The 27,761-nt window shown below is 42.4% G+C and overlaps 1 protein-coding gene and 1 long non-coding RNA gene across 2 annotated transcripts in view; one reads left to right on the top strand and one right to left on the bottom strand.

Annotated features, from left to right (window-relative positions):
• LOC309549424 overlaps positions 1-17,350 on the bottom strand; it is a 51,290-nt gene extending 33,940 nt beyond the window's left edge. Inside the window, exons 1-2 of the long non-coding RNA XR_014225017.1 lie at positions 17,287-17,350; positions 16,901-17,008 (exon numbers count right to left, since the gene is read on the bottom strand). This is a non-coding gene — a long non-coding RNA (uncharacterized lncRNA). The remainder of the gene's footprint in view (positions 1-16,900; positions 17,009-17,286) is intronic.
• Positions 1-27,761, top strand: part of LOC309550568 (uncharacterized protein) — a gene marked incomplete at its 3' end in the record, with an annotated part of 203,705 nt that overhangs the window by 37,501 nt on the left and 138,443 nt on the right. The window lies entirely within an intron of this gene.

Here is a 27,761-nt window from a genome sequence, read left to right as displayed (position 1 = left end):
CCCCCTGGCTCTCACAGCCTGAATTGAAAAGGAGGCTGGATGCCATAGTGCCAGTAGCAGAGAGGCCGGGTGAGCGGTGCCATCCCAAGGAGCAGTACAGCTGTCTAGTTATTCGGGACCCAGAAGGCTATGCAGCCCGATAGCCCCAGCCCACCCCGCATACACCCGGTTTGCCCTATGGCCAGTCGGGGCCTGATCAAAACTGTACCTAAAAAGGCTGTGGTGGGTAACCTGTCAAAAAAGGAACAAACCTTGGCTACTACTGTGCTTGATACAATGATGGTGTGTGATAATATCATCACGGTCCAAACTTATAACTCTGTGTGCTGAGCGTTCTCCTAATTAATTTACCTAAATTTCCTAAATATAAACAAGTCTCATTAGTAGACATCAGTCTCTAACCTACTAAATTACCCCTCACAATGAACTAAATGCTATACATATCGTTAACACATTAATAATGTTTTGGATCAGTTTAGATCAGGGGTCTTCAAACTATGGCCCTTCAGTTGTTCAGGAACTACAATTCCCATCATGCCTAGTCATGTCTGAGAGTTTTACAATACCTCATGGGATGTGTAGTTCTGCAACAGCTGGAGGGTGGTAGTTTGAGGATCCCTGGTTTTGATGATTGATATTGTTTTTCCCCAGGATAAAGTGGTGTCTCAGGAGTGCAGGTTTGCTAGGTACAAATTTACTCTGTCAGATTGCCTGAGTGTGCATGTTTATTCACTATGCATTCAATTGTCCACTGATGTAACATTTTGTGTCAGTGAACATATCTTTTGTATTTTTGCCAAGTATGAGAAACGAAAATTAACATTGTATCTGAGAATCTCAGAGCTTACTTCATGACCTTTATCTTTGTCTGAGGCTGCTAAGAGAATACTAAATCATAAAATGCTGTTTCTAATTGGTGATCCCTTTTGAATGTCAAATCTCAATTAGAAGAGAGTGCTGTTATTATGCTTTGTTCACACCAGCCGTGTTTGGCAGCATTGGGCATTCCCAATGCAAGAACAAGGTAATTTTTTTATGTTCTAAGCTTCAGTTTAAGATTTTCTCTCACTTCTCTGTAAAATATATGGTCCGATAATTCTCTACTTTAAAAAAATTAACAGCATCCAGACAATAGCAATTCTTCCCCATAATACTTTCAAGTTCTGAGGACAGCTGTGTTGTTGAGTGGGGCATATTTCTAAAGCATCGAACAATTAGCTCACCAGTCACTAAAGCAGAATAAAAAAAGTACTCTATACTTTTTAATGCAAACGCTTTACTAGTTGAACATTGAGTATGCATGTATACTTGCAAAATGTTGTTACCTTTTGCGCTATCTATCTATATTTTAGAAAGTATAGTTTTGAGCTCTGTCTGCTTACCAAAGGGGCTGCAGGTAAAGCTATATTGTTCTCAGCCTATCAGAAAACAGGATTGGTTAGTAGGGTCTGCTCAATGTGCTCTGTATGCGATTCATTGTGTCTAGGGAGTGTTTCACACTGGTCCAATAGGGAGGCATGTTGGACAGTATGAGGAAACCTGACGAATGGATGCATAGGCTTTGATACAGTCCTGGTGATTGGCAGGGGGCAGGTCACCTTGGTGCATTCTGGGATACTGTATAAAAGCCAGAAGCACATGTGCTGTGGGGTCTTTTTCTGGAGAGCAGAGTCACAGGAGGTCGTCCTGAGGGCCAGAGAAACAGATGAGAGGAGCTGAACCCAGAAGTCCAGGAGAGCTGACTGAGGGGGAGACACTGTAGACCCCGGGACCACAGTATCGTGAGTCAAGGGGCCTGACCTGAGGGTCATGTGGGATAGTCAGTGGACGGGTGTCGGCAGTGAAGAGAAAGAGGATACTAGGGAGAGACTGAAGATAATTGTCAGTTCACCAAGTCATCTTAGGAAAAGAGACTTAATCCAAATTCACCCATGGTGGCAGGGTGATTCAACAGCCTGGCTGTACCTGAAGATAGGAGTCCTCAACCATTGTGCATAGTTAATTTGGAGTATCCCACTATTCCCTTCTCCTATCCCTAATTTATAATAAACACAAAACAACCAAATGCCCCTGGACTGATTATTGGAACAAACCAAAGAAGGAGAGAGTAAAGACTTGAAACTGTAATTTTTGTATGCTTGTAACTCAGGGAGACCCGAAAATGTGAAATCTGGCAGTCCTTATGGGGGCAGTGCTACATTAACGAAATGCCATCTTGTAGCGTCTTCATTTTTAGGTAATGAAGGTGGTGATATGATCTAAAGCAGTGATGGAGAACCTTGGCATAAAAGATGACTTGGAACTACATTTCCCATAATACTCAACTACACCGCAGAGAGCATGAGCATCATGGGAAATATAGTTCCACAAAATGTGGGGTGCCAAGGTTCACCATCACTGATCTAAAGGAAAGTGTTCTTTGTCAAGAATCCGGAGTGTAATAGGGCAGTTGTATCCCCACCCAATCCTCCCTCTCTCCTGCTCCTTTATGCAACTTTTTATACGTTTTAACCACTTAAAACCAGAAGGTGTTACCCCCTTTATGACCAGGGCATTTTTTGCTATTCAGCACTGTGCTAATTTACCTGACAATTGCGCAGTCATGCAAAACTGTACGCAAATTCATTTTATATAATTTTTTTTTTTTTTTACACAAATAGAGCTTTCTGTTGATGGTATTTGATCACCACTGCATTTTTTATTTGTTTATATTGTAAAAGAAAAAAGACTTAAAAATGTTGGGAGAAAAAAAAAAATATTTTCTACTTTCTGTTATAAAACATATCCAAAAAAAAAAAAATTAAAAAATTTAGGCCAAAATGTATTCTGCTACAAGTCTTTGGTAAAAAAAAAATCCCAATGAGTTTATATTATTTGGTTTGTGCGAAAGTTATAGTGTCTACAAACTATGGTATACATACTGGTATTTACGCAGCTATAGACGCTATACTGTAATGGCGGTGATCAGCGACTTATAGTGGGGGCTGTGATAAGGTGGCTGGCAATATGGCGCTAAAAGACACTATCTGGGAGGGTCATTAACTAACACTGATGTTGCTAGTGACACTAATGCAGTGATCAGTGATAATACTGTTCACTGACACTGTACTAATGTCACTGGCTGGGAAGGGGGTGAACATCTAGGAGCAATCAGGGGGTTAACTGTATGCCTAATAATATGTAATGCATGCTTTTTTTCTGATCTGGCTTAACCAGATCATTGTTCCTATGCACACTGAGTTTTGTGTGTTTGTAAACACAGAACTCTGTGTGTGTGATTGGACACAAGCCATCAGCTGATTTCAGCCAAAATCTGGCAAACTCATGCAGTGTCCAATCATTGCACAGGTCAGCAGGGGGTGCACAGTCACATGCATGCCCCAAACCCAGAAGAAGGCTGTCACATACACATGTAATTGTGCCTGTACCTACTGCCCACTAGCAGTATATATACCGTGAGCTATCGGCAGGTAGATAAAAAATACAACTATCAACAAATTAGAATGGAGAACTAGGAGGGCCACTCTCCTCTGTGCAATGATATTCTCTGGCCATCATGCAAATATATATCATGATATGCTAAAAGGGTAGTGTGGATAAGTCTATGACCTTTGAGCTGTGTAGTTTGCAGAACTGAAGCCAAGAGGTTATGGAAAATCCTAGGTGTCTGCTCAGCAACTAGGAGACTTTTTGGATAAGCTGTATGACTCATAATTGCTTATTTATAAATATTTTTATACAGGATTCATACATGTTTCCAACTGAATCCATGTCATATGTGAATTTTGGGTGGAAAATTGTTTGAATCTTGTGCGAAAACATGTATAAATAGACTCCTTATGTTAACACAGTTTTTAGCTTGGTATGTTAGAGTGTTTGCATTAAAAGAGAAGTATGGTCAAATCTCCTCTGGCCGTACTTCTCCTGCAGGTCACAGGAGTGCACTTATTTATGCACTCCGGTGACCCAGATTCAGCCAACAGTGGGCTACATCCCACTGTTGTCTGACATCATCGAGCTGCTCGAATCTCTGGATTTTTCACAAAAATAATGTCCAGATCCATCCATATGCCTGACTGGCAGCCAGCTCAGCCTGTCAGTGTGCAGCTGAGAGCCTGAGCTAAACACTCCTGCCCCCTCCACAGCCCAGTGCTCCACTGAGCAGTACCTGACAGTCATCATCACCCTCTACTCAGTGAAGACCAAGAACTGAGTGATCAGCAGTCATGTGATTACTCAGTTCTTGGTCCTAGAGCTGCCAGGGGACAGCTACAGCATCTAACCGATGCTGCGACTACATAGGTGAGTATAGATTAGGCATCACTAAATGGCAGACCGCGGTCTGGACCCGGACTGAGCAACAGGTCTGTCCAGACTGCCGCGACCATGCCATTCACCTGCCTGTATACCCTCTCTTTCCCACGCCCACTGTCTAGACTGACCAGCGCTCCTGTCCTCTGCCCCACTGTGAAGCTGCTACTATCATCTTCACAGTGGAGTAGAGGATGGGAGTGTTGGTTGGTCTGAATAGAAGGAGGGAGCAGCCCCACTTTTCAAGTTAACTAGCTGTGATTGGTTGCTAGGACACATGGCAATTACATGTTACATGTGCCTTGGCCACTTGGTTACACAGGCAAGAGAAAGATGAGGTTTCAGGGAAGTCTTTGGCTGGCTATAGTTTAACTAGATGGGCCTGAATGGCTATACAAATGTGGAGAGGGCTTGACAAATGCCATATGGCTTTGGAATATGAATTAGGAGTCTAACAAATGAGGGCTGTTGCATAGATTGTTAAGAATAATATGTAGGCCTTGCTTTGAAATGGGGTGGTGGCGGCAGTGGCTAATGCAAGATGCTGAATGGCTCTGAAAATTGATGGGTCCTGCCTATTGAGTTTCTCATGCTCTGTTTTCTAATTAGCGATAGTCACTTTGGAAAAATTTAAACCAATCAACAGTAAACACACCTGGTTTTCCATTGAATAGAGTGGCAGGGGAGCAAAGGAAAGGTGAGTATGTACTTCTGGGGAGTAGTAAATTAAAGCGGAAGTTTAGGTGTAAGGGGGAGCACGATTGGGTAGGTGTTGGTGCCAAATTGCACAAGTTCTTACGCCAATTCTTCTTTGATATAACAGCTACCCTCCGGCTGGTAGTTGTAGCTTTCGCCATATTGTGTCAAACTTCTGGCCATAGACTCGTTCACGACATCCCTGGCGGTAGGCCCTAATATTAAGGAATAAAGGACTGTCCACACATGAAATATATTTTCTGCACTTTACTGTAACTTCTCAAAGATGGTACATCTAACATCACATTGACATCCTGACAGAATTCTTTGGCGCAGAACGCCATACACAGGAGCAGATATTTTGCAGTTGTCCTTTAGGTGTGGAACGCCAGCACCTAACTTGTAAGCCATCTTCCCTTTGCACCTCCTCTCTAACTGGAAGCACTTTAGAGTTAGAACCACTCTCCATGTATACTAAGTCCACATAATTCAGCTTCCATAACTGAGTATAATCAAGGTGCCCTCATAAGAATCACAGTCTCTCAGTATGTTGCATTCTATAGCTCTGCCCAGCTAGGCACACTCCTTTCTTTACACAACGTATGCCAAGTGTTCCCTGATTGGACAAGGGGGAGTGGCAGGGCAGTGGCATTGCTATCTTTTCAACTAATTTAATCAGTGAACATGCTTCATTCATTGAGACAATGCAAAGTGGCCTCTGAATGGCGCCCATGCTGAGTGGTTTTCTCTTTTCAGCAAGCAGCATTGGCACAAGACCTGGAAGTTCTCAGCAATCACTGTAGTAGGAGTGCCCACTACAGTATTTTCCAGATTCCACAGGGATCCCACAGGTATGACCAGGGCTTTTTTTCGCAGAGAATAGGTGCAGGAACTCTCCCCTTCCGAGTCACCCTTGTCTCTGCAACCTACTTACCTTCGAGCACCGTACCTTGGTTCCACCCCCTCCCCACCTCCCAGTACCACTCCTTTTAGAGAATACAGAACCAAGTATCATTTTGTGGTGCTAAGTAATTTGTATGGAATTTGTTAATGACAACAAGAAAGACAGTAAAATTGGTTCCCTGTAGGTAGCAACAATAGACCCCCCCCAACAACAACAGATCCACCCTAGAAACATTAAACTCACAACAGCCAGCATCAAAAGTAAGTTCAGCAGCCAGTAACAATAGACCCCGCCCTTAACAGCAGATCCCTCCCAAAAATGATTGACCCCCCCCTCCCAGTAACATAATACCCACCCCCAGCAGCAATAGATCCTCCACCAGCAGCATTAGACCTCCCCAGCAACAATAGACCTCCCCGCGGAAATAGATCCCTTCCAGCAACAATCGATTCCCCAGGAGCCAGCATCAATAGAACCTCCAGCACACACCAGCACCCCTTGCCATTACATATATTCAGTGCTAGAGATGATGAAACTGCGTTCCCTCGCGTTCCCGCTAAAAAAAAAAGCCCCCATATTTCCATTCGTTAATGCAGGCCCGGTGTAACTATGTAAAAATTGCCATACCTAGTCTTCAGCTGTAAAGTGAACTTTTCTTCAATCCTGTTTGGGGAAAAACACAGATTTATTTCCAAAGGAAATTCAGGGAATTTTGATTCGTACCTCCTAATTACCTAGCTGTTTTTGGATTCATCACTTTCAGAATTGAAGACATCCACCAAATTTCTAGCAAGTGATTCCAGAATTTCTTATCTGCGTTCCATGTTGTAGGTCAGAGACTTAGAAATTAAAAAAAGTATCGAATTCGGGGAACAAAGATGACAGCCAAACAATGAGATCGATAAAGGCAGCCCTCACTGTTTCTCATTTTACATGCCTCCTCTAAATAACTTATTTCTGAATTACATGGCGTCAGGGCTTTATTACTAAATACAGGACATAACTGATGCAGCATGATATTTTGGTGTTAATGGACCAGTTCCTGTCTGAATATAAACTAATGTAATTTGGTTCAGATTTGAATAAGGTTTTCCTTCCTGGGCTGTGTGCTTCTGCATTTTCCCCTGGGGGGGTTAGCATTCTGAATGATGACGGCCTTTCGGGATCATATAATTTGAAATAACTGCCTTGTAGTGTTGTAATGACAACAACTTTAGATTCCAACTACATCTGGCCGTCGGCCACTTTTCTTATTTCTTATGGTCACAGATCTTTGGAGCCGCACAATTATTAACATCTGCAGGACAATACATAAACATATGTACAAATAATTCTACAGATATATATTTGCAGAAAGCTGAAGAAAATGGTTAGTGTACAATGGAAAGACTGCCACATACTTTAAATTTGGAGACCATTGTACAGTAGGTGATCATTTAGCTATTATTACATTTACATTACATTTAATATGTAATGCTTTTTTAGGTTGGCCCTGTCATAATGGAAATATGGGGCTGCCAATACTGATTTTTTTTTTTTTTATAAAGCCCGTAGCGTGTGCAACACACTCAAAAGACTCCACCCGGTGCATAAAAAAGTACACACACACAAAGTGAGAACACAAAAAAGCACAGGGTGTGCGACAACGTATGGTCTTCCCTCCGAAGAGGTAGGACCCGAAACCTCGATTCCCCCGGGGCGCAAGACTCCTGACAGGGATATAAGGTACTCATGGTCTGTCTGGCCGAAACCAGACCGACCCCGTTCTTCAGGGGGACTGCCGAAACAGCCCCCACCGAGTACTAAGTAGGGCTCCCCCGAAGGGAGACCCCATGGGAGAGGGTCGAACTAAGCCAAAAGGCCATATCCACCCCCTCCCAAGACTCAAGGCTGGGCCCGAGGACCCACACACTCCAGTCGTGCAAATAAAGAAAAAAGGTGACAGTGCAGTGACAAACTCCAAAGAAAAGGACAAACAAACAAAGAAGTGGGGGAAGGGAAGTGGGGAAAGTGCGATGGTGCCATGTGAGGGACCAAGGCAGGCCTTCCAGCCGGAATAAAAAATTCCTCTGGTGCAAGCCAAAAGGCCTGTCCCAAGAGGCAGGTGCGAGAAAGGTGTGCATAGTGCAGTGACCAAGGTGCCGAAAAAACTCACAGTGAGCTGCCCCTCACCAGTGAGAAATTAAGGCACCCCTGGGCTGCCACCCCAGGGGCACTTACACTACAGGCTTTTTCAATCTCAGTCCAATACTGATCTCCTACTTAAAATGCCACTTCTCAGGCTGGTATGCCAACATTATGGCTTCCTTTAATGTTAGTTACCAATCCAGAACATATATTCAGATTATGCAGACCAGATAAAGGTCACAAGTCCTTATCCCGCATACTTGCTCTGGGTCCCTGACTGAAAATATTGAAGCAGGAGGGTCAGCATGGTGGTCAGGCAACTAGCATTTACAGAAGGAGAGGTTAGCAATGACCATCACCATGCTTTTCTGATGTATTTTATGTATTGATGTTTGGCCATTGTTACAATGATAATGCTTGTTGTCTGTAGAAAAGAAAACGGTACTGAAAGAATTACAAAAGGCCACCATTACTGACCCTTTTGAAAATGCTAGTTTCAAGGCTGTTTCTGATTTTTTTTAGCCCTTGACCTAGAACAAGTATACAGAAAGTGAAGTCTAAATGAAGTGAGAACTCGTGATCTGCATGCCTATTCTGGGTTGGTGCAACAGAATTATTAAAGCCTTGTGATCAGCATTACAACCAGACAACTAGCTTTTTTGAAAGGAGAGGTCAGCAATGGTATCCTCCATATTTAATTACATGTTTCTATTAAAGAGGCACTTTCACTTTGCCCCTTCAGCCCTTTAAAGGCTTTTAAGGACTTGCTTGCCTGAGGACAAGCTTGGTTAACATAGTTCACAGTAGTTTTACAGATGTGCACAATTTTAAAGCTTGACATATTTGGTATTCTATTTACTCATTGCAACCCGATCACTTATATTTTACCAAAAATAGTGATATATTGCGTTTGTGTGCACTAAAATTAATTACATTGTATTTTTGCCTGAAACCTGCGCTAATATCATGAGACATGAAAATTTGCAGCGAACACCATTTTACTCTCCAGGGTCTCTGCTTTTAGAAAACAAATAATGTTTTTGGATTTTTCAATACTCTCCAGGCCTAAAATGTGCATTTTAACATGTGTGAAAAAAAAATGAAAAAATGGCTCTGGCAGTGAAAGGGGTTATAGAGATTCTATCACTTTTCCCTGAATAGGAATAAAATATTACTTTTTCCTAAAAGGGTAAACTAACAAAGTCTCTTAAAGCTGAACTCCAGGCACAAAAAAATGTATTTAAATTTTTCCTTAATTAATTCCTTAATTGCCGCAGTAGAGATGGAATAGAGCACCTATCAGTTTTTATTGCTGTCTGTGCGTCTGTGCACCCGTTAGGGAAATTCTCCCCCTCCATTTGTCCTGTTTACCATTATCATTAAAAGTGAAAGCGAAAAAAGAAAATCTAAAATTTTGGGTTGTCCCCAGAAAAGTAAAAAGGGGTAAGTAATCACTGTAAAAGTAAGAAATCTTCCAATTGGGACACTAGTTCTGGTGACCTGGGAGGGCCCCAAGGTATTCCCTTAATTTGCAAGGATTCCCTTTCACTTCCTGTTTTGGCTATGGGACAGGAAGTGAAGGGAATTATCCCCAATGGGACACAGATGGCAAAAAATAAACTTACAGAGGTTGTTACCATCCCTTACTCTATCCAAAATGTAAAAAAAAAAGGTTCTAATTTAAAATCTTGTAAAAGTAGAAGTGACACAATCACTGTGTTGTTTATATGTGCATGAAGCAGAGCTATGGGAGGGACCAAGCAAGTCCTCTCAGTACAGGCTGCCTGCAGAAAACTAAAGGGGGGGATCCAAGACCACTCACCCTGTACAAAGAGAGAGAACAGCTATGACTGGTCATTCTGTTGCAGGAAGCTCTTGCACAAAGGCAACAGTTTGCACTGGATTACTGCATAGATCTGGAAAAAATACACAAAGGACACTAAGATTCAAGTAAGGGAGCACATCTTATATTTAGACAATTTTTGCTTATCCCAGAGTTCAACTTCTCAACAACTGACTTTCTCTGTATATTACTTTGTACAACAACATGCTGGAGAGGTCCAGCCAGGTCAGCATGATTTGGATTTCTGGCCTGATGCCCCTGCAATGCTTGCACGTGGAAATGATTCTAAGCAAGTGGGATGCTGAATGTATAATGCAAGTGAATGTTTTCCTTCGCTTTCATTAATGATGCATATGCCCTTGTAAAAGTTTCCACTACTTCATAGAACAGAATAAAATATTGTAAAAATCTGACATTTAAAAGTATAAATTGTGGAAGTGAAAGAATGAATGTAAGCATCAACTTGGAAAATGTGCAAACTTAAGTCAGAAAAGAACATGTGCTCACTGTGAGTGCACATTTAATTTTCCATTATGGTTTTCTACACACGGTCCTAGCAGAGTGTTATACCATGTTACCCATCAATCAATGCAGAATGTTTGCATTCATCCCATAAGGGTTATCAAGTGCTACTCCAGCCAAAACTTTCTCTTTCTTTAATTTTGTAAGTTGGAAAAGCCTAGTGCCTCAGTCAATTTTTTTTAACTTTATTTTCAAGATTTTTCAGAGCAGTAGTAAACAGCCAGTAGATTAGGGGATCATATGATATGACATAAAGAAGCAAATAGTTTGTCATATTTTCAAAATTTTTCCAACTTTCACTTCTTAAGGTGTAAAGCCATATTATTCAAGTTGAATTGCTGTTTGTGGCCCTCTCAGGGAGATTTTTCCCTACTCCTTGTAGTGTTGTCACTGGAACTGGAAGTTAAAGAAAGTCTCTTTAGCAGAATTACAACAGCTATGTAGTAGAAATAATGCTTAATAGTAGAGTGTGGGAAGGTTAAACCTGTTCCAGCCATTTTTTTGTCTATGCCCCTTTTGCAGATGTCCATAGCCTTGCCCTTTAACTTTGGTAAGGCTGTGGACATTCAAATATTTACATATTAAAAAGAAAACCCAGTAAAATATTATTTAAAATTACCTCTTACTGACCTCTGTAGTTGCAGCCACTGTGGGGCAACTCATTCTCAGTCTAGTGGGGTATTAGCACTTTTTTCTTTCCACTCACCCTATGCACCTGCTCTGTGTTTACATTAGAGCCTGAAAGGGTGGCAGGCTGCCAAGTGATTACTGGGAGGTGTGAGCCAAGCTACAGAGATATTAAGACCAAAACTAAGAAGCCTTCCCTAGAAAATTCTGAGAATAATTTACTTCACAGTGGCAGCAACTACTGAAGTAAGAGGGGGCTTGTTTGGTTCAGATGGTGTCAAGCGTGTGTGGCGGCAACCAGGTGAGGAGTACAAAGACAAGTGTGTCTTGCCTACAGTCAGGCATGGTGGTGGGAGTGTGATGGTCTGGGGCTGCATGAGTGCTGCCGGCACTGGGGAGCTCCAGTTTATTGAGGGAACCATGAATGCCAACATGTACTGTGACATACTGAAGCAGAGCATGATCCCCTCCCTTCGGAGACTGGGCCGCAGGGCAGTGTTCCCACATGATAACGACCCCAAACACACCTCCAAGATGACCACTGTCTTGCTAAAGAAGCTGAGGGTAAAGGTGATAGACAGGCCAAGCAAGTCTCCAGACCTTAACCCTATTGAGCATATGTGGGGCATTCTCAAATGGAAGGTGGAGGAATGCAAGGTCTCTAACATCCACCAGCTCCGTGATGTCGTCATGGAGGAGTGGAAGAGGACTCCAGTGGCAACCTGTGAAGCTCTGGTAAACTCCATGCCAAAGAGGGTTAAGGCAGTGCTGGAAAATAATGGCGGCAACACAAAATATTGACACTTTGGGCCCAATTTGGACATTTTCACTTAGGGGTGTAATCACTTTTGTTGCCAGCGGTTTAGACATTAATGGCTTTGTGTTTAGTTATTTTGAGGGGACAGCAAATTTACACTGTTATACAAGCTTTACACTCACTATACAATGTAGCAAAATGTCATTTCGGCAATGTTGTCACATGAAAAGATAGAATAAAATATTTACAAAAATGTGAGGGGTGTACTCACTTTTGTGAGATACTGTATTTCTCTACAACCCTAGGAGCACAAATGCAACTAGATCAGGGCTTTTGACTAACGTGTACTCATATGTTTCCTACCTTCTGCTGGTTACTTAATTCCCTTTTTCCAATTTCTCTAGAAATAGGAGTGAATGAGAAAATGGTAATTGTTTGCTCCCATACACTTCCTTAGCAACATGGTAATCATTTACAGGGTCTTAAAAAACATAAGATATATTTTTCCTGAGATTAATTATATTGGGCCGAGCAAATATTTGTAATGGGAATTTAATCTTTCCGGAAACCTGGTTCAAATAGGCTCAATATTTATTGATTTTAAAAATCTGTATGTTGAAAAGGCAATGCTTGGTAATCTGTAACTTGCGGTGATTAACATATAAATGATCATGTTTCAATATGTGAACCTGTGACAAGATTTACGTAACAGTTTTAGTTTATTGCCTGAAAGCGGGTGCACAAAAGGCCATGGAAATATCTATTTTTATTTGTCATAGGCACAAATGAGCTTTCTTATCCTGACCTGACATTAGGTTCATTTGGATAACTAGGCACCTCATTGTCCTGTTTTCCTCTGATTAGTCCTATGATGATCTGATTATAGGAATCAGGCAAGATTCAGCACCTTGATGTCAAAGCAGGCTCTTGCATCATTTTAGTCCACTGAATAAGGTCAGTTTATCATAGCTGCCAAATTAAAAACATGCAGGGGCGGCACAGCGGTGTAGTGGTTAGCACTTTCACCTAGCAGCAAGAGGGTTGTTGGTTCGAATCCCAACCACAACACTACCTGCCTGGAGTTTGCATGTTCTCCCTGTGCCTGCATGGGTTTCCTCCGGGTACTCTGGTTTCCTCCCACATCGCTTCTCGGCCTTTTGGCTAAGATCAAGTGTAGTATCTGTTCTTATCAGTGTTGGAATGGAACCTGAAGGTTAGTATCGGTGGTGGCCGAAGTTAACCGGGGCGCTCTGGGCGTAACTGGAGGACCGGAGTAGGCCAAACCAGAGAAAGCCGGATGGTTCCAATGCCTTCCTGATTTGAATGGGTCCGCCCCTACCAGTTTGAAGGGAGCGAGAAAACTGGATCTGCGGCCAGTTAGTACTGCTCCTGGATGTGATTGGTAAGGAACGGCGGTGGCGGTGGGGGAGCCTTTCCTCCTGGGTTGAATCTGGCCTTGCAAAAGGCTTGTCCCCAGTTGAAGGCAGGTTCTCCCTAAGCTGTCCAAAGTTCTGATGCCTCCTGGTAGGATAGGGCTACACTCGGTCTGGCCTTTGGGCCGGGGTAGAGAAAGCCCGTAGTGTATGTGCCCCTGGGGTGGCAGCCCAGGGGTGCCTTAATTCTCACTGGTGAGGGGCAGCTCGCCTTGAGTTTTTCGGCACCATGGTCACTGCACCTACGCACACTTTTTTAAGCACCTGCCTCTTGGGCAAGGCCTTTTGGCTTCGACCAGAGGAATTTTTATTCCGGCCGGAAGGCCTGCCTTTGTTTTTTACTTAGGCACTAATTCACCTCTCCACTTCCCCTTCCCCACCTTTTTGTTTGTGTGTGTTTTTTCTTTGTAGTTTGTCACTTTTCTATCACCTTTTTTCACCTGCACGACTTGTAGGGTGTGGGTCCTCGGGCCCTACCTTGAGTCTTGGGAGGGGGGTGGATATGGCCTTTTGGCTTGGTCTGCCCTCTCTCATGGGGTCTCCCTTCGGGGGAGCCCCACTTAGTACTCGGTGGGGGCTGTTTCGGCAGTCCCCCTGAAGAACGGGGTCGGTCTGGTTCCGGCCAGACAGACCATGAGTACCTTAAATCCCTGTCAGGAGTATTGCACCCCGGGGGATCGAGGTTCGGGTCCTACCTCTTCGGAGGGAAGACCATTTGTTCGCACACCCTGTGCACTTTTTGTGTTCCTCACGTTTGTGTGTGTGCACTTTTTTATGCACCGGGTGAAGTCTTTTGAGTGTGTTTCACACGCTACGGGCTTAAAAAAAAAAAAGTAAAAAGGTTTCCTCCCACACTCCAAAGACATGCTGGTAGGTTAATTGGATCCTGTATAAAAAAATTGGCCCTACTGTGTATGTATGTGAGTTAGGGACCTTAGATTGTACACTCCTTGAGGGCAGGGACTGATGTGAATGTGTAATGTATATGTAAAGTGCTGCGTAAATTGACAGTGCTATATAAGTACCTGAAATAAATAAAATAAATGCAGGCTAACTTCAAACATTTAACCAACTATCTTGGAGGCCCATGGCACTCTATTATACAATTTCTGACACTTTGAGATGAAGCCAATAACCAAGTTGCTTTCTTCCATCTATGGACCATCCCACTGGCCCATCGCTGTGACTAACTACCTTGTTAGCAAATAGGGGAGGGGAGGGGGGGGCAACCCTTACCAATAAGTATATTTACATATTAGAGTTTCCCCAGCAAGGCTGAAACTATGTGTGATAGGACTAAGGACCCTCATAGCACATCAATTAAAGGACCACGTGTCTCTCTCTAATCTCTTTCTAACAGGCATCACCTCTATCACGACAAAATACATAATGCTTTCATAGCATATTTACAGAGATTCTCAATTTTAATGCACATTCATTGTGTTCCCAAATATATTTGCCAAATGCTACTTCTACCTCCATAGGCCACTGTGAACCAGATAGCATTGGGTCCACTGTGCTTTTTGGCCCAGAATCAATTATATGGTTTGCTATGGTTATAGTTACACCTCTTTCCCCAGGCTTCCGGACTCACAGGACACTGGGTAATACAAAAAAACTGAAAATTTCCCAGTACACTTACCAGCTAGCCTGCAACAAAGCCAAACTAGCCCTGTCTAGCAGTTCATGTTAAAACAGAGGTTTAGTTGAACACATTTGCAAACATATTTGAAAGCCACAGTGTCTCACCAAAGCGTCTCTGCATACTATGGTCCTAACACTTGAGTTTTGAGAATTTGAAAAATGGAGCACATACAGCACTGGATATGGCAAGTTTGGGCACCCAGCAAAAGCACAATGGCAGCTGTAGGTATCCAACGTGTCCCTGCATCAAATTCAGCTGTAATGATAAATGGCAACCACCCCAGTCAATAACTAGCCTTTACAGACCCTTCATGTGCACATTACTGTAAAGGCTAGTTATGTTTTCAGCCCGTGGGTGCAAGGCTTTAAAAAGGAAGCAATAAAGTGAACCACACACACACACACACACACAGGGACTTCAGCAATGCAGTAACTTTATAGGGATTATCTGGACATACAGCAATTACAATGGAATAACTTTATGGCACAATGGTGAACAAGATAGATTTAATAAAGCCCTCTGTAATGTAATTCACAGTAATGTTACCAGGGGACAGCCCCTGCTGGAGGGGTGGTGGGATCTTGCATGTCCATAGCTGCACTGACTCACTGAGAGAAATCCTCAGAACACTTTTTTGGCACCAGACAGTGTCCACTATACTATTCCTACCTGCCAGGAACCTTTCCCTGCACTTAGCGCTGCCCCTAACTAGCAGGTTGCTTTCCTTAAGCTACCAATCTGCAAAAGCACACTCGTATGACAGAAAGGGCACCACTCTCCCAACCAACTCGTGTAAGAGAGAGATAAAGAACAGCCTAAGACTGCACTCCTGTAGAAACCACACTTCTCTGACGCATTTCACCCCACCCATTGGGGCTTCATCACTAAGTCCTGGTGGGCAGGGCAAAATGCATCAGGGGGACGTGGTTTGAGGAGAAGTGCAGAAAAGTGAGGCTGTTCCTTATCTCCTTCTTATACAAGCTGGTTGGGACAGCGATGTCCATTTCACTCCATTACATGTTACCTACCTTCTCAGAGATGACTTACAGGGTCCATAGGGGAATCATTTCCCTTGTCAGACCCCTCTTCCCCTGGGACATTAGCACAGTGCCACCTACAGGCAGGAAGAATGCCTGCATCTGCCTACAGCTTGAGCTACAAAACATATAGCAGTGAGTCCCTACACAACTGATAATGAGTAGACATGTTCCCTCCTATCGTACAGTCTGTCTGTGGCCTTCTGAAGTTGAATTATTTACATTAAGTCAGTACCACATATTCTGGGATACCTAGGGCATAAAGAGAGACAAGAAATCCATGCTATACAGGACTTTCCAATAAAGCTAAATATCACTAGCAATACTATGTAACATCAAGGCACATGCAGTTGTTGTTTCTGTTTTTAACTTTGTTCTCCAGCAGTAACTGGATACAAAAGATTACCATTTGCAAAATAGTTTCATGTTGCTAAGGGTTACAATAATATAAAAAATAAAAAAGATGTAGGGCGTGATCCATATTTAAAAGTTATCCATGTGTAGAGACTGTCAGTCCAGTGAAATGTTCAGGATGGCCTCCAGCGGTCACGGCTCCCGTAGTCGTTGCCGGCACTTCCTGGTTGCACGGTGGCTTGCTCCTGACATCCCCTCTCTCGACGTGACGTAATGGCGCAAGCTGATTAAACTTTCATGCTACACTTATGTTGCTAAGGGTTAGACTACTTTACTGATGCATTGAACCACATTGTATGCAATGCCTACAGAAATCAACAAAAGCAGGTTGTTGTCTGTGACAGACTTTATATCTACCCAAAAATGAATGCGACACATTTTTGCATGTTGACAGGATGTGGCTGCAAAGGGGGCTGCAGGTTATAAGAAGTACTGACCCCTAAAGGATAAAAAGGGTAACATTTTTATTGGAATAAAAAAGGGAGCAACTTGTTTATGATATACAGTGTTTCAATAAACTAAATGTCATCCAGTTAGGGTTTTAACCTACTTTAACTCACTAACCTTAAGGAGAGTGTCCTTACCTGAACATAAATGTGTTAGCACTGCTGTGATTTAATTCACTAAGACACCTGCAACAGCTTTGAAAAATAGATAGAGAAATGTGGCTTTATGCTCGGAGAACCTAAACGCTGAAAAAAAAGAACATGAAATCACAAGGTCTGGTAAAGGAAATCATAGTTATATTTAACAGTAAATCCTTATAAAGATTGTCATTTCCCCTTTACTATAAGGACTTTCACACATTAGAAAGGTATGTGATTAATAATAATTCCCGCAGGTCGTCCCTCTGCCCCAGGAACTCCTAGTTTAATGGCTTACATGAGGGGACTCGGATCTTTTCTTACTCCTGGCATTATACCCCCACTTTCAGCACCTCTTTCATCTCCGGTCTAGATCAGGGTCTCACCTCAAAGGATTACCGGGTGATTGCACTTGGCGCATGTACTTCCTGGCAGCTGAGATTTCCTGTTGGATAGATGCAAAAGAATTAGATAAGTCCATCATTAAACTTTTTTTTTGCATATAGAGCAAAAGAAGGATACAAGACACACCCTGAGTATGCACCTCTCCTGAGGAAGTTGATATTAACCACTTAAGCCCCAGGCCTATTTATGACACTTTTTGGTTACAAATTAAAATCAGTATTTTTTCCTAAAAAACTACTTAGAACCCCCAAACATTATATATATATATTTTTTTTAGCAAAGATTCTGGAGAATAAAATAGCAGTCATTGCAATATTTTTTGTCACGCGGTATTTGCGCAGCAGTCTTTAAAACGCCATTTTTCTGGAAAAATTACGAAAAATCATATTTCACTGCATTTAAAAAAAACTAAACAGTAAAGTTAGCCCATTTTTTTGTATATTGTGAAAGATGATGTCACGCTGAGTAAATAGATACCCAACTTGTTACGGTTTAAAATTGCACACACCCGTGGATTGGTGACAAACTATGGTCAGTAAAATCTCAATAGGTGACGCTTTAAACTTTTTTAACGGTTACCAGTTTAGAGTTAGAGTGTAGCTCTTTTTTTTAAATTATTGCTCACGCTCTGGCGATCGGGTGTGGTTTGAACAGTGATTTAATTTTTGGCTCGACTTCCATATACGTTTTCTTTCATGCGCGAGCTAACGGCGACGGGAGCGGCTAAAAAATTTTTTTTCCTATTTATTTTTTATTTTTTTAACTTTATCATAGGTTTTTTTAAAAAAAAAAAAATAATCTGATCACTTTTATTGCTGTCACAAGCAATGTAAACATCCCTTGTGACACCAATATGCAGTGACAGGTACTCTTTATGGAGAGATCAAGGGTCTAAAAGACCCTCGACCCCTCCACTACACTTCCATGTATTCAAAACTCCGAAAACTGCATTTTTGAATACACTCGTTTTTTTTTTAATCTGCCGCCTTTAGCAGCCAAGTAACCCGGACGTGACGTCATGGACGCCGCCTCCGGGTTACATCATCGGAGACCTGATCGAAGCCACATCCGGCTTAGATCAGGACTCCATCCAGCCGGCGGGACGGAAGACCCAGGCAAAGCCGCGGAAAGTGGCGGGAGGGAACGTCCCCTCCCGCTCGCCGGGGTAATGATCGAACAGCTCCCGAGCCGCATCGGTCATTACGGCCGGAAAGCCGACCGCCTGCTCTAAACAACGGTACCGGGGTGATGCCTCTAGCTAGAGGCATCACCCTGGTATAACCCCGCAAAGTCAGCCGACGTACGGGTACGTCACTTTGCGGTAAGTGGTTAACAGTATATACTGTATATAGTTACAAAGGCCCTAATTCACTAAGAATAGGGTGAAGAAATAGTCATTGTACATTTAATTACTCCCAATTAAAACAACTGAGACCTCAACTAGGTGAACATGTGAACAGAAAAGTAGGAGTACAAATAGGCGAATATGCATTATTGAATTCCAAATCGGCATAGTCACGGTTCCATAACTGCCAATTGCCAATGAGTTTCCTATATGAAACTGCACTGCAGTATTTAGCTACGATCATGTGTGTACATGTATGCCAATAAATATGAGGTATACTCTACCTCGCGTGTGGCTATTTATTTATATTACAATTAGTGTGCATGGTTTGTTTTCTTCTTTTATTACCGAATGCTGTTCTGAAGGATTATTACAGAGTAATGTCTGCTATTCCATGAAGTTACATGTATTTATCATTTACAGTTACATATCTGTTATATGTTATTTTGTTTCATGTTACATTTATTTTTTAGGAGACTATAAAGTTCTAATTATCTATGTTCATTCTTTAATCATACTAAACTAATATGCAAGTCAAATTGTGCTTGGCACATTGGCTTAATGGTCTGTGCTCATGAATAGAAAGCTCTTAGATTATGAGTTTAAATCCCAACTATGCATGTTCACTAGTGCTTGATTATTTTTTTTCCACAGAATAATATTTTTGCTAAATAACATACCATCTAGTGCACCTGTTGTTAATTTCATTAACACCAAAGCAGCTGAAACTGATTAACAACCCCCTCTGCTACTTAACTGACCAGATCAACAACCCAGGAGTTTAATTGACTTGATGCTATACTATGCTATATTGACTTGATGCTATATATGCTATATGATTAAAGTGTTCCGTTCCGGTGGGGCCGTGGTTTTTGGCTGAGCTGTCATGTCTCCCAGGTGTGGCTGCTGAGAGGGGAGTCTCCCCACTGGCTCCATGGGAGGATTCTCATTGGGCATTGGAGGAAATCAGTGGCTCATTCCAGCCTGTATCTACCCCAGAAGGCAGATTCTGCCGCAGAGGATTCTGGGAGTGGCTATAAGTTTGAGGGGAACGCATGATGCCGCGTCTTTGGCAGGAAGCACGGCTGTCTCTCCTCCTGTCAGAAGGATCGGGAGTCTCGGGTGGCTGCCTGAGAGTCCAGAGAGAGAGCTGAGCTGCAGAGAGGATCTGGTGTGCCGAGGACCAGTGGAGATAGAGGGATTCAGTTCCAGGAAAGCATGCCAAGTTTGTGAGTACTGTGAATTGCCCCTGAGGGACTGCCCGAAGTGTAGAGGGGACCACTCCAGTGAAGGTCCCAGGGATCCAGGAGCCAGCTAGTGTCAAGGGAGTGGCCTAGCTAGGGGACCCTGAAGTGTCAGAGGGGTGCCTAGTGAGAGGACCCTGAAGTGTCAGATGGGGTGCCTAGCGAGAGGACCCTGAAGTGTAGAGAGGTTTCCAGCAGTCCTACAGTCCTGGATCTTCTGAGTTAACCTGAGTATTAAAGTCGAAGTTCCAGCACAGTTCAGCAGAACAGTATCTTCAAGCGCCAGAGAGCGTTGGCTGACATTCAGCTGGCGTCAAGACATCGCTAACAGGCATTTTCCTGTACAGTGTCCTAGTTGAACCTAATTGAGCCAGAGAAGTATCCCACTCATTCCCTTCTCCCATCCCCATTACAAAATAAACAAAACAAACCAAAGATGCTGGAATGGTCATTGTCTCAGTTCTCACACTTGGGTTTTCAACTTAAATGTATTGGAAGTATTACCGGTAACAATGGCAACCCATATCAGGCCCAATGCCTGGAAATATTGCTACATATATATATATATATATATATATATATATATATATAAATATAGAATAATATCTGTTCAGAAACAGGAAAACATTACTCATTACTAGCATTGTAGCATTGTTTAAAAAAAGGAATAAGAAGCAACATAAAAACCCAGCAAGCACAATTTATTTTAGGAAGTAAAGAGTTCATGTCAAAATTAAAATGTATGTTTTTGTGGAAGTAACAGTTATACAATGAGAATCAATGACACTTGCATCTATAAATAAATAGTACATAGTTTGCTGACGCTCACAAATGCACACTTGTTAGACGTTCACGTATTTCGGAATTCACTATAGCACAGGGCTAAAACTAAATGAGAGATGGTTTGTGACTAGTTTTCTAGTCTGGGCATGCTCAGTTGTGTCAGCACAGAGTTCTAAAAACAGGGTGAATTCATCTCTTCTCAGACTTTCAATCAAATTTCTGCTTTCACAACAATATTTCAAGAAATTTAAAAGCAGATCATCTCCAAACAATATACCACATGTTTGGGAAAAATTTAATCTATCAGATTAAGCTCTAAACATTATTTCCATGTGCAATTCACCTGCTTCTAGCACGACTACTGATTTAGACGGTCACTGATTTATGTGACCTATCGTGAATTTGAATGATATTCACCGCGTGCTATAGTGAATTATGTTTCTGACTAGTTTTAGTCGCTTGTGACCATTTGTTCACCCATTTCCCAACCAGGTGCTATAGTGAATTAGGCTCATAGTTACCTAGTTAGCCTGGTTGAAAAAAGACACAAGTCTATCTAGTTCAACCAATAAAAGGGGAAAACAAGATTTTTCACAATCCTTTATAAACAGTCCCATACCCAGTTGATCCAGAGGAAGGCAAAAAAACCAACAAAGCATGATCCATGCTCCTGATCCCCCAAGAAGCAATCGGATATTCCCCGGATAAACGTTACCTATAAATGTTAGTATCCAATTATATTATGTAAATTTAGGAAAGAATCCAGGACTTTTTTTAAAGCCATCTACTGAGCTGGACAGGACCAGTTTCTGAGGGTGTCTATTCCACATATTCACAGCTCTTACTGTGAAGAAGCCTTTCCGTATTTGGAGAATAAATCTCCTTTCCTCCAGACGCAAAGAGTGCCCCCTTGTCCTCTGTGATGACCTATTGAAAAACTCAACACCACGTTCAATATATGACTCTTTATGTATTTGTACATGTTTATCATACCCCCCCCCCCTTAATCTCCCCTTCTCAAGAGAGAATAAATTCAGTTCCTCTAATCTTTCCCAATAGCTGAGCTTCTCCATGCTTCTTACAGTTTGGTTGCCCTTCTCTGCACTTTCTCCAGTTCACCAATATCCTTTTTTGTCAACTGGTGCCCAAAACTGAACTGCATATTCCAGATGAGGTATTAATAATGATTTGTACAGGGGCAAAATTATATTTCTTTCTCTCTGGAGTCCATGCCTCTCTTATAACAAGAAATTATATTGCTCTCTCTGGAAACAGCAGCTTGGCATTGCATGCTATTATTAAGCTTATGATCTACCAGAACACCCAGATCCTTCTCCACAGGGCTTTTTTTCTCATAGAATAGGTGCAAGAACTCCCCCCTTCTGAGTAACCCTTCGTTTCTGCTTCCTACTCACCTCTGAGCACCATCCCTTGGTTCCACCTCCTACCCACCTCCCAGTACCGCCCTTTTTAGAGAATGCAGAATCAAGTATCATTTTGTGCTACTAAGGGATTTGCACTGAATTTGTTAATGATAACAAGAAGGACAGTCAATAGATCCCCTGCAGTGAGCAAAAATAGACCCCCCAGCAATGGTAGACCCCCCCAGCAACGATAGACCCCACGCCAGCAGCAATAGATCCCCCACACAACAATAGACTTCCCCACAGTAATAGACCCCCCCCCCGAACAAAAATTTACCCCAGCAACATTAGACCCTAAGCAGCAACAACAGATCTCCTAGCAGCCAGCATCAATAGACCCTCCAAGAGCAAGCAACAGTGGACCTCTACCTCAACAGTAGATCACTCCCAGCAACAATTGACCCCCCCAAAACATAAGACCCCCCACCAGCAACAATAGACCTCCCCAGCAACAACAGACCTCCCCACCAACGACAATAGATCCCTCACAGCCAGCATCATTCGATTAGATTAAATACATTCATGGCTGTAGGTGCTGGAACTGCGTTCCTTCACGTTCGCTTCTCCACCATTGATTCCTCCAGTTGTACTCCCCCTAGTATGCAAGATGCATGCATATTCTTAACCCCCAAGTGCATAACTTTACATTTATCAACATTAACCACTTCAGCTCTGGAAGGTTTACCCCCCTTCATGACAAGGCCATTTTTTGTGATATGGCACTGGGTTACTTTAACTGACATTTTCACGGCCATGGGACGCTGTGCCATAATAAAATTTATGTCCTTTTTTTCCCACAAATAGAGCATTCTTTTGTTGGTTTTTGATCACCTCTGCATTATTGTTTTCTTTGCGATATACATATAAAGAAATACGGTACTAACAATTTTGAAAAAAAAAAAACAATATTTTTTTACTTTCTGCTATGAAATATTCCTATTAACCTCCCTGGCGGTATGATTGTTTCCGATTTTAGATGCTGAAAGCGGTACAATTATTTTGCTAGTAATTCTTATGGACGAGCAGCCCAAACCAACTATTTACATATGATTTTTTTTACTGTGCGTTCTTCTTTATAACATCTCGGGTATGATAAAGTTTGAAACACAAAATCATAAATTATATTATAATAAATAACTATAGATAAGTTAAAGTATATTATACATATATTATATATATATATATATGTGTAATTGGAAAGGGGGTGCGCTGATCAGTGAAAAAGCTGCTACCAGAAATATAAATAGATGAAATGAATAAATAAAAAGGTGCGCTAATTCAAAATGAGGTATACATATAAAAATATATAAACAACTGGTGCTGGTGAATGACCCAAAAGTGATATAAATAAAATGTGCAAATTAAATACAAGTGTGTTGTGACAAAGCACAAACAATAAATAGTCCAACAGTCCAAAGTGAAAGTTTCTCTTCAATTTGTGGTCAATATGATGCAAAATACAGGTGTAAGGCCCCGTTCACACAGGGGCGATCCGACTTGGGGGGTCGCCCCAAAGAAGCTCCGGACCCTTTTTCTAAGTCGGAGCGACTTGTGTCGCTCCTATTAGAACGGGTCCGCAGCTTCCCTATGGAAGGCGACCTACGGCGACCTGTGAGGCGACCAGGTCGCCTCACAGGTCGCCTTAGTGTGAACGGGGACTAAAAGGAATCCAACAAAATCAATAGATAACAGTGATGTCCCTCCACCTGGTGAATTTCCTCCTTACCCGGTGGAGAAAAGGTAAGTGCAATAAGTGAATCCAATGTAATCCAAAATATACTTTTCACGTGATGTCCACCTCCAACCATGTGATATAACAGCAGTGCTAAGACAATAATGGCCTCTTACCAAAAAGATAAACAAAATAGGCTTGAAAAGACACTGATGTAGGAATGGCGCTGATCCCTTCTCCTTTAAATGGGGTGTGGGGTGGGCGACTTTCCCGTTTAGATCAACATGGGTGTTCAATCCACGACAGTTAAGGTAATTAGGATTTGCCAGGCACTGAACAAACTCCAATTCCAACTGGAACCGATATCGGGCTTGTTCATCTACATCATACAACTGACTTTTTACATTTTTTTTAACCTCCTTGGCGGTATTCCCGAGTGTGGGAGTCTGTGATGGGGGGTATCTGTGATTGCGAGGAGTCTGTGATGGGGGGATCTGTTATGGAGAGGAGTCTGTGATGGGGGATCTGTTATGGAGAGGAGTCTGTGATGTGGGATCTGTGATTGGGAGGAGTCTGTGATGGGGGATCTGTTATGGAGAGGAGTCTGTGATGTGGGATCTGTGATTGGGAGGAGTCTGTGATGGGGGATCTGTTATGGAGAGGAGTCTGTGGTGGGAGATCTGTGATTTGGAGGAGTCTGTGCTGGGGGGGTTCTGTTATGGAGAGGAGTCTTTGATGGGGGATCTGTTATGGAGAGGAGTCTGTGATGGGGGATCTGTCATTGGGAGGAGTCTGTGCAGGGGGGGGGGGGGTTCTGTTATGGAGAGGAGTCTATGATGGGGATCTGTTATGGAGAGGAGTCTGTGATGGGGGAATGGTTATGGAGAGGAGTCTGTGATGGGGGATCTGTGATTGGGAAAAGTCTGTGATAGTGGATCTGTTATGGAGAGGATTCTATGATGGGGGATCTGTGATTGAAAGGAGTCTGTGATGGGGGGGATTCTGTTATAGAGAGGAGTCTGTGATGGGGGATCTGTTATGGAGAGGAGTCTGTGATGGGGGACCTGTTATGGAGAGGAGTCTGTGATGGGGAAATGTTATGGAGAGGAGTATGTGATGGGGGATCTGTGATTGGGAGGAGTCCGTGATGGAGGGATCTGTTATGGAGAGGAGTCTGTGATGGGGGACCTGTTATGGAGAGGAGTCTGTGATGGGGAAATGTTATGGAGAGGAGTATGTGATGGGGGACCTGTTATGGAGAGGAGTCTGTGATGGGGAAATGTTATGGAGAGGAGTATGTGATGGGGGACCTGTTATGGAGAGGAGTCTGTGATGGGGAAATGTTATGGAGAGGAGTATGTGATGGGGATCTGTGATTGGAAGGAGTCTGTGATGGGGGGGGGGGGGGGGTATGTGATGAAGAGGAGTCTGATGGGGGGGGGGGCAGGGGATCTTTGATGGGATGGTCTGTGATAAAGGGAAGCCTGTGGCATAGGGTTTGTGATTTGGAATTGAAGATAATGGTATGTCATATCATTTTGAATATAGACAAGGTGTTGTTGTATGTATATCTGACTTTGCGATAAATTTAATTTTAGTTTTAAAATGATCATGATATAAAATAATGGAGGTGGGGGACTTTTTGCAGGTGTGATGTTTTTTCGGGGCGGGGGCAGTATTTAATTCTTGGACCCAGGCAGCACAATGTCTTGGGCCAGCCATAGTAGCATAATGAATGTCAGAATACGTATGAATTCAGGTGTGTTTCACATTGTGTTTGGTAGTGTTACAGCCTTTGATGTGTGCCATTTTAAATCTTGCATTAGCCAAAGTTCAGGATTCTATCTTTAGTAACATTCCAGCACTTACGTGAATAATTTAATCATCAGATCTGATTGTATTTGTGTGCCAAGCCTGGCTCACTCTTGTGACAGATCGTATTTTGCAACAGACACAGAGGTGGGGTAGGTGTGAAGTTTGCTGGCTATTTGAGCTGGGTACACTGTGGCCTCTATGAGAACTATGCTATCTAACTTTCACCCTGACCTGTTAATATTGACAGATATTCTCAGTAACTTATATCAAAGCCAGTCCTCTATGGTCTGGGAAAACTCCTCCATCATATTTATTTATTTATTTTTTATCACAGGTACTTATATATCATTGTCAATATTCATATATATTGTACAGTATATTTACATCAGTCCCTGCCCTCAAAGTGCTTACAATCTAAAGTCCCTAACTCACATTAATATACTAGGGACAATTTAGACAGGAGCCAATGAACCTACCAGCATGTTTTTGGAGTGTAGGAGGAAACCGGAGTACCCGGAGGAAACCCACACAGGCACAGAGAGAACATGCAAACTCCAGGCAGGTAGTGCCATGATTGAGATGACCCTAGTGCTGCTAGGTAGAAGGGCTAACCACTTAGCTACTATGTGTATTTGTATAATCAGATGGTTATCAATCACTTATCATTGTCATTACATGTAGAGCCACAGGAGTCAAACTGGCTGCCCTCCAGCTACTACAAGTCCCATATAACATTGCAAGGCTGACAGTTACAAGCATGACTCCCACAGGCAGAGACATGATGGGACTTGTAGCACCGCAACAACTGGAGGGCCGCCAGTTTGACACCCCTGATTGGGGTTGATTGGGAGCCAATCAGCTTCTAACTTCAACTTGTTCAATTAGGCCTTGACAAAAAAAAAAAACCTGGAAGCAGCTGATTGGTTTCTATGCACAGCTGCACCAGATTTTGCACTCTCCAGTTTAGTAAATCAACCCCATTTTGTTTCAGGGCCACACGCAGTCCAGTGTTTTTTTTTTTTTTCTGCATCAAAAATGAATGGATAGTAGGTTATATGGTTTTCAATATCATAGTTCACACCAGTGAAGTCAATTCCAGTGCATTCCAGTTCCAGGAAAAAAAGTAGAACATGCTTAATTTTTTCGCCATTAGACTGTACTGGAAGGTGGTAAAATGCATCAAAAAGTCACTGGAACACACTTAAACGCACCAAAAACGCACTGGAACACACATGTCCCGATTTAAGGTTAATAAAAAAGAAAGGGGAAAAATGCACTGGACTGCATCAAAAAACTCATCATAAAAAATGTGCATGCAGAAAAGCATCCATAACGCGTTTAGACTGCATTCGTATGGTGTGAACTGGCCCTTAGCCTTTTTTAGTATTACTATTACATTACCTGTTAAAATCATTGTAAGCAACATTTAACTCACTTATGATTCTAGTTAAAATGACCTGCCATTTAAAATGAAAGTATAACTGAAGGCAAAACTTTTTTTTTTTTTTTTTTTAAGTGTTGAATAGAGGGGAGAGGGATTAGAATGCCTGTCAGGTTTTATTGCTGTCTGTGCCCCTAATAGGGAGATTCAACCTCTCTATTTGTCCTCTTTACCATTAATATTGAAAGTGAAAGTAAAAGAAAGTCACAAATTTTGGGTTGTCCCCAGAAAAGTAATAGAGGGGAAAGTCCTGGTGACCTGGGGGTCCCCAAGGAATTTCCCTAATTTGCAGGGATTTCCTCTCACTTCCTGTCTGTGTATTGGAAAGGAAGTGAAGGGAAATCTCCACAACATGACACAGATGGCGAAAAAAATCTGACAGGGGTTAGAACCCTCTCTTGCTCTATCCAAAATGAAAAAAAAAAGTTTTGCCTCCACTTTAATATACACTTATCGGCTACTTTATTAGATACAACTGTTTAATTGCTTGGTAACACAAATTGCTAATCAGCCAATCATATGGCAGCAACTCAATGCATTTAGGTATCTGGACGGGATGAAGACTGAGGTTCGAAGCGAGCAACAGAATTGGGAAGAAACTGCTGATCTACTGGGATTTTTACGCACAACCATCTCTAGGGTTTACAAAGTCTGGTCTAAAAAAGAGAAAATATCCAGTGAGCGTCAATTGTGTGGACAAAAATGCCTTGCTGATGTCAGAGGTCAGAGGAG

Source organism: Pelophylax lessonae (genome assembly GCF_965119305.1).
Source record: "Pelophylax lessonae genome assembly, chromosome: 3".
Taxonomy (NCBI): Eukaryota; Metazoa; Chordata; class Amphibia; order Anura; family Ranidae; genus Pelophylax; species Pelophylax lessonae.
The sequence above is the reverse complement of the archived record's forward strand: the minus strand, read 5'-3'. Positions and strand labels throughout refer to the sequence as shown.